The following is a 5,000-nucleotide window of genomic DNA, read 5'->3' on the forward strand; positions in this document are numbered from 1 at the left end:
TTTATATAATTTACTATGTGCATCTATTGTCCAATATGCAGCACAGCAAATTAAAGTTAATCCACTGCTTTACATTTTGCATACCAGTTGTATCTAAACCAACCAAAGCTTGACTGAAACATTGTAAAACCATTTTTAAATGAATTTAAATGACAGGTCCTCCTCGCATGATCCTGCTGAAAACTGCTGGTTTCATCTCAGCACACACGTATTATGAACGCACGTTTTTTTTATGTAGCCAGTCGCATTCAAAAAATATGCGGTTATAGTTCACAACTTTTGCGAAGTAGGCCTAGCCTACTGGGAAACACTGGCAAGCAAGCTGCTGACAGATATTACAGGTAGGCTATTATAACTTAGACAGATATTTTCTTCCCTAGGCTAGGCCAGCAACACACGCTGGAAAGATGCAAACAGATCAACTTAACATATACAGTATTTCCTCCTGATTGCGAAGCACTGCACATAATTTGACCAGCAGTCTTTGCGTCCATAGTTTGTGAAACGATGCTGCGTCCGAGCAATGATTTTAGATGCCAAGCGCAACTCCAAAAAAGAGAACAAATGAGCATCCGGCTTGAGGCTGCGCCGGACGCCGGACAGGGCTTTTAAAATCCATATGTCCGCCTAACTTCGAACGTATGGCCAACCTATCGCTCTTTCTCCCGCTCATTCTACCGTAGGCTTCCTCATTCCACGTAGGCTACCTGTATATCTCTCTGGCCTCAGCTACACCACGAAAACATCAGGCATATTATTTTGTACATAGGCCTACTGTATTATTACCGTTTTCACACCTTTAACCACACCCATGAAAAACATCTTCACTCTGCAACCACTACATTTCCTCCCGTAGCCTAATAGCCTTGTCACGAAACTGGATTGAGACATCACTCGCTCTCTTGCACTTGCTGGCGGTCCCATACGCACATTTAATACCTCTCGAAAATTCAGTTGTATTTAAGACTGTTTAAGGATCTGCGGGAACCCTGCTTTCTGAATGAAATAGTCTGACCTTCTCCATGAATTTTAATTCTATGAACTATGCGCTTTTTCGTTGGTGTTCAGCCATTTCTTCTTCAGGTCGGCGGACTGGGAATCGAAACTAGGAATCGAAATGTAAACTTTTTAACGATTCTGGCAAAGATAGTCCCGGTTCCAACCAATACTCGATATTCGATACCCAAGCCTAGTGAGGACCCATGTGATGTGTGGTTTGTAGGGTTGGGTATCGTTTGGGTTTTATCCGATACTGGTGCTAAATCAATACTTTTAAACGGTGCCAGTGCCGAAACGGAGCCTGAACCGGTACTTTGTTTTTAAAATGTTTTAAATTAAAATGGTCTAAAGCATGAATTGTTTTTTTATTATTGATAAGACAAATTTGAACATGAAATTGAACTGTTATATTCAATTTACTATCAATATCTCATTGCTGCTACGAATAATACATTTAAATGTTAAAACAGCTTGCCATGCATGCACACTCAATGGTAGGCTAAAGCTCTGCTTTCTAGTTTATCCAGTGTAGTCGGTTTGCCATTAGGTATGTTAAAACCGCTTTCCATAAAACTGCCAGGTCATGGACAACGGCATTTGTAAGCAAGCTAATCTAACTCTACTTTACAGTTAATTCAGTGTGTTCCGAAATGCTTCAAGACATGTCATGTCTTAACCCATAACACGCAATAGTTTTGAACATGTTAGGCTACATGTCGGTGTTGAAGTGTTTAGATTCCCAACGCTAGCCTAGTAGGCTTTTTAACAGCAACTATGATTATGCGCTAACACCAGTCAGCTGAGTTTAATTAGCGATAACGTACGGAGATGGTTTCGTAGCCTCTTTGACAGCTCAGTGACATCAGGTATGTAACCTACATATTTATGTTTTTGCCAGCTAACTTTTAACATGATAAGTTTTCACCTTACAACTTTGCTGATAACATTTCAAATCAATGCCAGTTAGCGCATTAGCAAGGATATTGTGTAACATATAGGCTACTGTTGATGTTGTTTCATAGCCTTTTGCTTGTGTGTAGTTAGGCCCACTGCTGCCTATGTGGTGCACCCCTCTGGTTTATACAGTGTTTATGTTAGCTAACTGTATATGGATGTGTTGCTATCAGAGCAAGACGTTAGAGATGGCACATGACATGCAGTGATGCCTCGTATAAAAAAAAAAAAAAACGCTATTTAACCCATTCGCGCTGGATGCTGCCCGACGCAACATTCTATCTCCCGCCGGTTGCTGCATAGCGCAACATTGAATCTCCCGCTGGTTGCTGCGTAGCGCAGCAATCTTTTTATTTCATGTTTCTAGGTGTACAGCGGCTTAGATATTAAGGTTTTGGTAGACGTTGACAACCCTCAGGAAATAAGGTTATTTAGGCTAAAATGCCATAGGATTTTATAGGCGTTTTTAGCAGGCATTTTAGGAGTAAATGGTTTAAGCACCGAAATGAGGCACCGAAATCCACGTTGTTATTCGATGCAGTTACTACCGTTTGCGTCGGCACCGGTGCCATATTAGAACCGTGTTTTGGTGCCCAACCCTAGAGGTGTGTATGATTAGGGCATTGTGAGGACCCAGGCATAAAAAAAAAAAAAATGGGTTCCGGTTTCCGACCGACCCTGTCAATTTATGTGCGACCCAAATGTATTATGAGCTTGGGGAAGAAATAACACTAAATAGTCTAGGCTACAATAAATAAATCCACAAATAAAAGGTGAACTATAATTACATTAATTACCCCTTGCATTATGTATAGAGATGAGCGTATTCTCTCTTTTTAAAAAGCTAACAAACGAAGTAGCCTAGTGCACATATGTTCACGAAGATGATTGTTTTCGTCACTTACCAAGGCACCGATTAGCCTACTACTAGGCTATTTGTTATGTTCGGAGTAGACAAATGAATGTGAACGTGAAGTAACAGTCGGAATCACCCACCACAATATTAATAACATCTTCAATTCATCTTTCTGTTACAATCAGTCCCTCCAGGAATTGGCGATGTTGCGATCGCAACGCAAATTCAGCAAATCCCAGCAAATCCCAGCGAATTCTGGGCGTCCTCGCAATTTTGTCCAAACACCGCAACTTTTTCTCAAATTTGACCAATCATCAGTTTCCCCGTGAAATTTCACCTACCACAACAGTCCCTCGCACAGAATATTGAGCCAGATGCCACACTTACTTCTGCAGACACCAAAGACTGCCCTATAACGTGTTCGTTCCTCTGCAGTTTTGATGACAATAAATAGAAGGCTAACGTTAATGATTTGCTTACTTGCATCTCTCAACCTGGTGTTGCTAACCTACCTAGGCTATGAAAGTAAGTTAAGGGCAATTCCACGGAAAATTGACTTTTCACATCCATAACTCCAGTGAAATGCCTCGGTATTTGTATGATGTGAATGATAACATTCATTTTTTGTGCGTTTTTTCTCATGTACATTCTTCAGCCAAAAATAGCAAATGCTCAAATTTCATGTAATCATTTACATCATACCATACCATCACGTTTTATTGGCGTTATGGATGTTACAAAAAACATAATTTTCCATAGAATTGCCCTTAATTAAGGCCTACTTGGTTAACTGACATTTGAGTAGGCTATGCAACCCATTGGCAAACGTTTACCTGGAGATGTCCTTTTAGCTTATGTCATGTTTGCTAGCTTGTGGGCTTAGTTTGTGTAGTGCTACCAAAATCATAGAAATTAATAAAATTGCAAGACATTTACCTCTTCTATGATCCAAGAATGATTTCATTCAAGTTGTTTTTTAACATTTATTTTAACTAAAGACATAGAAGACATTCCCAATTGCATCCACATATCGTAATGCACTATGCAAAAAGTGATTTACACTCGTAGCCGAACACAGTGAGATGCAAGCCTTCCAATCCACTCAGAAATGTAATTAGGCTACTCTCATGTCCTTAAAGGGGCAGGCAGTCAATTAGACATACACCACCACTGTAATGACATTAAAGAGAAGTGTAGTCAAATAGTTTAAAGGGGCACCAGGCAACATTTTCGTGTTAATTAATCATCTTCGTAAGTCGGTATATGGTTAAATGACTCATTACGGGGCGAATGAAGGCTCTCTCGTCCGCCCCTACTGCCTGTAGGAAGAATATCCCACTTGCAAGTTCGGTGTATCCTACCCTCCGACCTTCAGTCTCACAAAGTCTCAGACATCGCGAGAAGCAGGATCAGTTTACAACCTGCATTCCCAGCACAGAGGCAGGCTAACGAAACGCTAGCGATTGTTGCAAACGTGTGTATAATGGCAGAGCCGGCGAATAAGCAGCGAAAACCCTTGACGGAAGATGCAAAGAAAAGGAAAAGAGCTTCAGACTGAGCGAGGGCTCGCACACGTACAGACGGTAGGGGGAGCTTCGTAGAGAAAAAGCATCAGGCTTACCTGTTATCCCTTTAAATCAATATGAAATTACTAGATACTTACTTGGCTATTAGTAATTATGCAGGCCACAGACTATGAATTATTAAAAAGATATGAACTTAATATGAATGACAAAATATATGAATGTATTGGAACATATGACATGACGCCATCTTTTTAGGGGACTGTCTTTTTTGGAGCATTTACACAAATAAAGTAGGCCTACTTTGATTTTCTGTTTGTTTTACTATTTACCTTTACTTTTCTTTTTTAATAAGCATCAACATGATCAGTGTGATTTTGGTCTTACTAACCTTAATTGCCCTCAATTTAAAAAAAAAAAAATCACAACTATTTTTGCAATTTTCACTTCCTCCCGCAATTTCTCCGCAAGAAACAGCTAAAAACAATCTAAAAAAATCCTTGCAAAATCCTGGAAGGACTGATTTCCTACCTATCCCTTGCTGCCACTGGGGGGAAAAAAATCCCTACCGACCCATTACCTCAACTGACAACCAACAGGAATCAAAGTTTTTTTTTTTTTTTTTTATGCCCCATGTGATGTGTGGTGTGTATTTGTGGTGTGTATGA

The 5,000-nt window shown here is 40.1% G+C and overlaps 1 protein-coding gene across 3 annotated transcripts in view; it reads right to left on the reverse strand.

The window, feature by feature from the left end:
* adgb (androglobin) overlaps window positions 1-5,000 on the reverse strand; it is a 68,061-nt gene that overhangs the window by 16,611 nt on the left and 46,450 nt on the right. The window lies entirely within an intron of this gene.

The sequence above is a fragment of the Alosa sapidissima genome, chromosome 6, assembly GCF_018492685.1.
Source record: "Alosa sapidissima isolate fAloSap1 chromosome 6, fAloSap1.pri, whole genome shotgun sequence".
NCBI classification, from domain to species: Eukaryota; Metazoa; Chordata; class Actinopteri; order Clupeiformes; family Clupeidae; genus Alosa; species Alosa sapidissima.